We start from the raw sequence: 6,087 nt of genomic DNA, 5'->3' as shown, positions 1-6,087 counted from the left end.
AATGAATAGAGCATCATAAATGTAAAGCTGTTCAAATAATAAATGCATCTTTTCTCTGTGCTTAGCCAAGGGAAGTGGATATTAAAATGAATAAGAGTAATGATAAAAAGGGAGCCATCAGCATGGATATAATTAAACCGAAGAGCTCTCTCTCTCTCTCACACACACACACACACACACACACACACCCCAAAGCTCTGAACATTGACTTCCTCTGGGGCACACCCCAATACACCCAGACCTCGCCTCAGAGAGGTATGCACCACCTGTCATCCTAATGTAAAGCAAACACCTACACGCACCCTTCTGTCTACAATCGGGAAATAAATTTGACTTCCTGAGTCAAAAACTCTTTCGGCCCCTGGAAGAAAAACAACAACTATTTTTCCTATCCTCAGTACCAACATGCAATTCCTTCAATGATAGGATGACTGGTACTAAAAGATGAGGGCCTGATGCAGAGGTATTTGATTTGTATTCACTGTTATAAGTGCATTTCATCTGTGCCAGTAAAAGCAGCCAACAACATAGTAGGGACATTTGGACCCTCAGAGCTGCTCCACAGATTCCCCTGGGGGGGCCCTCCTCTAGGAAATTCACTGGGAAGTGTAAACTCTGTGCAGGCTTAGGCACCCTGGGTGGGGCTGCTACTATCTCCACTTTCTCCCCTGGAGCCATTTAAATCCTACAAAGAACCAGTCACGCAGACTAGGTTACACCTACCTTCCTGTCTCAAGAGCTCTGGGTCCAAATCACCCCTAGGATGAAAATTAGGAAGTATTTCCTCATTACCTTTGGTAAGATGATCCGGTGAGAACACAGATTCCAGTTATTTTTCATTTGGAAACCTCATACATTCGCATAACCTTTTTCCTCCAAAGAGGTTATTTACTTCTCAAAGCTCTTTCCTAAGATTCTTTTCCTTTAAGCAAACAACATATCCACCAGAAAATTAACATGTGTAAAATGTGTATGGCTTGCTTCCCCTCAGGAGCTTCTCTTGCTCTTTATTTTGCTTTCCTATGTTTTCAAGATCCAGGAGACCCACATATCTTCCATCTAGAGAAGCATGGGGAGAAGCCCACACATTTCCAGGGACCTCTGTGAGAGTCGATCTCTGTTTCCAACTGGTTTCTTTCATGGCCCTTCTCCACCTGGCACAAAATGCCGCTGAGGTGGAGCCTGGCTTGGTAAGGATTTTCCCTTCTGTTCGTTCAGTAATCATGGTCAACTGCTTGGTCTTAAGCTGCTAGCTTCATAGAAAAGAAGGTCCTTCAGAAAAAGAGTTTAAAGGCCCTCACTATAATGCCCCATTTGACAGTTGGCAGAGTCAGCAAGCAGAGAGAAGAGATTTGTCTGATATCACTAAAAAAGCTCAAGTCCCATTATGTTGCTTTTGTTAGTTTTCTCGTTTGTGTCATGTCTGGGTTACACTCTCAATGACTGACGATTATCAAGGTGATTGTTGTCTTTAGTAGCATGGATAAACAAGAATTAAACAAGTACATTTTTGCACACACGATTCGTATACATGTGTGATGCACACAAGATGATCCTCAAAAACATGTTGCCCTAACGTTTAATTAATTTTATATTATGACTTATTTCATTCTGGAGGGCAAAATAAATAGAAATCCTAGACTTGGAAGCTTGAGTCCAGGGTTTTGCTCCAGCATTCCTATTTAATTTTACTGTATGACTGTAGGCAAGTCTCTGAACTTCAATGAGTTTCAGTGTCTGCATCTGTGAAATGATAGCAGATGTACCAACCTAGGGATATATCTATATAGAGAAAGAAGAGAAATTTTATACCACATTTCTCTGAGAGTCCTTCTAGTTCTACCACTCAGTAAAATCTGATCTAACTCTCTAAATATGCATATCTTTATATATGAAATACCTAGATTATTTATCATAAAGACAAAAGGTAGACATACAGAAAGAACAGTAGAAGTTCCAGGGAGTTCCTTCCTTGTTTGACAGAGATGTGTATTTGTTGAGAACATAGATAGGATGATGGAAGCAGAAAGAAGCCAATGTTAATGTGAATCTTTTCTTCTTAGGACTTCTGCTTCACCCTTCCTATACTCTGAATCTGGTTTGCTTTAGAGGCAAAGAGCCCCTTTGTGTTCCTCATCAGAACACAATTACAGTCCTAGAAAGCCTTATTCTTATAAGGTCTAGCAATAACTTTATAAACTCTGAATTTAAACTTTATAGACTCTTAATTTAAATTAATAATAAATAATAATTAATTCATTTATTTTAACAGTGATTTTAGCTAAATGACTTATTGACCTTTTTAGTAAAGGAAAAAACATAGAAGAGAAAGCCTAGTAAAGACTTATATCTGCACACTGACTTGTAGTTTTGCAGTAATGCAAAATATTTTTAATAGAAAACCATTACACTACATTGAAAAGGTAGAAGCTATTACCAAAAATGATTATTTCTTAATGAACATCACATAAAAGCAACAAATAAAATTTGTCTTTGTTTCTGGCTTCAGATACAAGCATGCACCAATAAGCTGAGAGCTCTTGGGAACAAGTTTGACACTGGCATAAATAAGTTTGCTTAGAAGTTGCCACAGTTTCACACTTGGTGACACACACACACCTCAAACCATCGAGACATGGGGGGCAAAATACAGGGCATACTAGGAGAATTTTTATCACCAGGCCACAGTAAGGATAAATACACTAAATTACCCAGGAGTGCTCTTCACCTCCAGCATAAGTCACCTTTCCAGTATAAGAGATACATGTTGTTGGGAAGTGTCCTTTATGCAGAAGGGTGTGGCGTCATAGTCTACTTCTCCACTACTTTTTCTCTTCCCCAGCCATAATCCCTTATGCAAACAGCCACATTCTGGTTTGGTGTAGGGGGCAATGAAAGTCAGCATCCTGTATTTTGGGACCCAGCTACCATAGATTACGTATTTACTATGTGACTAGCCTGAAAATTATTTAGATAATAACAGAGCACAATTAATTACACAGAGGTATTTTAATCAACCAGGAGTCAGCATGTGTGGTCGAAAGACAATCTGTTTGCTTAATGACCTTGAGGAGGTTTCTTCCTTCTTTAGGGTCTCACAGGGATTGAACTGGATCAGGAGTACTGAACATTTCCTTTTTTTTTTTATTGGTGTTCAATTTGCCAACATACAAAATAACACCCAGTGCTCAACCCGTCAAGTGCCCACCTCAGTGCCTGCCACCCAGTTACCCCCACCCCCTGCCCTCCTCCCCTTCCACCACCCCTAGTAGGAGTACTGAACATTTAAATCCCCTGGGGACCTCTGAAAACTAATGATGCCCCAGTCCTGCCACCACACCCCCAGCAAATCAGAGTCTGTGGTGGTGGGGTCTGGCCATTGGTATTTTTTGAAACTCCTCAGGGATTCCAATGTGTAGCCAAGGCTGAGAGGTACAACTTTCTTTGCAATGCAAGCAGTGGAAGGCATCAATGACAGGTGAGAATCAACTTGGAGAGTTAAAATTTGAACTCTCGCATGTAAAAGAGAAGGAAGGGTATTTGGAAGTGGACATGCATTTGTTGGGCCTACTAATGGGGAGCATGTCCCACAAACTTGCAACTGGGCAGATGGTGAATTGAAAACCTAAAAACTGGAGTGCCTGGGTGTCTCAGTCAGTTAAGCACCCAACTCTTGATTTCAGCTCAGGTCAACGATCCCAGGATTGTAAGATGAAGCTCCGTGTCCGGCTCTGTGCTCAGAGTGGAGTCTGCTGGAGATTTTCTCCTTCTGCTTCTCCATCCTACAGTCAATCTCTCTCTCTCTCTCTCAAAAATAATAAATAAATAAATCTTCGAAAACTCAAAAACTAAAGTCTCACAAAATCACTTAATGTATTTGAGGAAAATTGAAATTGCTGCTTCCCCTGGCAGTATTCAGATCCTAAAGTTCTTTTAGTTTTTCATGAGTGAAGTTGCTTGAGAAAGAATACATCACCCAGCAAAATAGCACCCCAAAAGTGCTATTGCCTCATTCTGGCAAGGAAAACTGTATTTTCCCTTAGGCCTTGCTTCGTAGGCTGGAGTTGCCATGGGAAGCAAGGCTTTATTGGGATGCCAGAACAAACAGACTCTGAAACCACCCTAGCACAACGTATAGAGCTGCCTATAAATCAAAGAAAGCCCTAGAGTCAAAGCCACTTAGACACACACACACACACACACACACACACACACACATGCACATACTCCCAGAAAAATATTACAAAGGAGAAGGTGTGTCAGGGAAATCCAACTAAAATTACTGCACGTAAGTAATAATAACCGAAATTTATGTGTCCCTTTCATCCACAGTTCTCAAAAGACACAGAATGTGCTAATATCACTTGTCTTTTGAAAGTTTTCCAACGTTCTGAGGGATAAAAGAGGAAGGATTCTGCATATAAAATCCGGCAGGTAGAAGTGCCTGTGAGGGGTCATCTACTCCATTCTTCTGGCGTAAGACACAGTTACAACGAAACCAAGTCATTTCTCTCCTTCCCATTGGCAAAGTCAGTCCTACACCATTCCAGAGTGTCATCTTCCATCCACTCTATTTTTCTCCAGGGGACTTCCTACTAGTAATCAGGCTGCTGGGATGAAATTTTAAAGTAATCTCTCCTAACACAACACTCATGTCCCAGGGTGCGCTTTAAGCAAGGTGACTACTGGCAAGCTGGCCACCTCTTTTCTCCATTCTTCCCACTTACATGGTTTCCTTTCTTTATCATGAAGGCTCATTATCCCACTAAAGAGTGAACGCCTTTGACTCTGGGGAAGAGTACCTTTTTCTCCTTAGAAACCTGGTAATATGCACATAACCTTGATATTTCTAGAAAATATTTCTATACCTTCACCATAGTTCTGACACTAGTGCTTAAGCCCGCCCACATGATTCTGATCTACCATCTATAGAAATGTGGGATAGCTGGTCCCTAACCCCAGCTAGAAGGAGCTTGGTAGATATTGGTTCCTCCCACTTCTTCCCCTCAGGCAGTTCACTTTTTTATTTAAATAATGCTAAATTGAAACGCAAGATTAAATTTGGAGTCCTTACAAGGAAAGTTTTCAAAAAGAATCCCACTTTTCCATTTAACGAGGGATTATGTTGCTGTTTAAAAGATGAGTACTTGGGATCCCTGGGTGGCTCAGTGGTTTAGCGCCTGCCTTTGACCTAGGGCATGATCCTGGAGCCCCAGGATCAAATCCCACGTGGGGCTCCCTGCATGGAGCCTGTTTCTCCCTCTGCCTGTGTCTCTGCCTCTCTCTCTCTCTCTCTCTCTGTCTCTCATGAATAAATAAAATCTCTCAAAAAAATAAAAGATGAGGACTTTTGCAGGAAGTAGATCTCCCCACATTAAAGAGTCTGCTTAGATGGTCTTGTGCTCACACATTTGTCCCACTTGCCCCCAGGTGCTGCAAAAGGCACCCCCACCCAAAAAGTACAAATTCAGTCCTCCTCAGAGCTCTGGGATTGGGCCTGACTCTAGCCATGTGGTTGATTTAGATGTAGTTAAATACTCTGGAGTATTACCTCAAAGGAAATTCATTGCCAGCCTAACCCTGACATCGTGCCCTTGTGTTAACAACTTGCCTTTTGTCTCATTCCTGACACCCAGTCAGCACCATAACCTGAGACCCTGTCAGGCCTCATGCTTGATCTACATTCTTTGCAAATCTCTTAGCATATCAACCTCCCTAAGATTGTATGTTTTTTGCCATCTCCTAAATTCAATGCCTTCTAAATGATGTGAGGACCATATAGGGCTAGTGATCATGGAAGAAGTGGATGGATGGGAAGCAAACTTGGAATAATTCCTGAGTCTTACTGTAGATTCTTGCATATGCCTTTATTCTGTTCTCATTATGCCTGGCTCTTGACTGTCTATCAGTCAACATAAAGCTTAATCACAATGTAAACTCTTAGGGCCAGTGTGCTTTAAAAATAAACAAAAACAACAACCAAAAAAAACAAAAAAACAACAAAAAACCTCTATTCCCTCCTTATATTATCCATGATTAAACTTGTGTCTCCTTTCCCTCCTTATTCTATATCAATTTCTCCAACTC

The sequence above is a fragment of the Nyctereutes procyonoides genome, unplaced genomic scaffold, assembly GCF_905146905.1.
Source record: "Nyctereutes procyonoides isolate TBG_1078 unplaced genomic scaffold, NYPRO_anot_genome, whole genome shotgun sequence".
Classification (NCBI taxonomy): domain Eukaryota; kingdom Metazoa; phylum Chordata; class Mammalia; order Carnivora; family Canidae; genus Nyctereutes; species Nyctereutes procyonoides.
Note: the sequence above shows the minus strand (reverse complement) of the source record.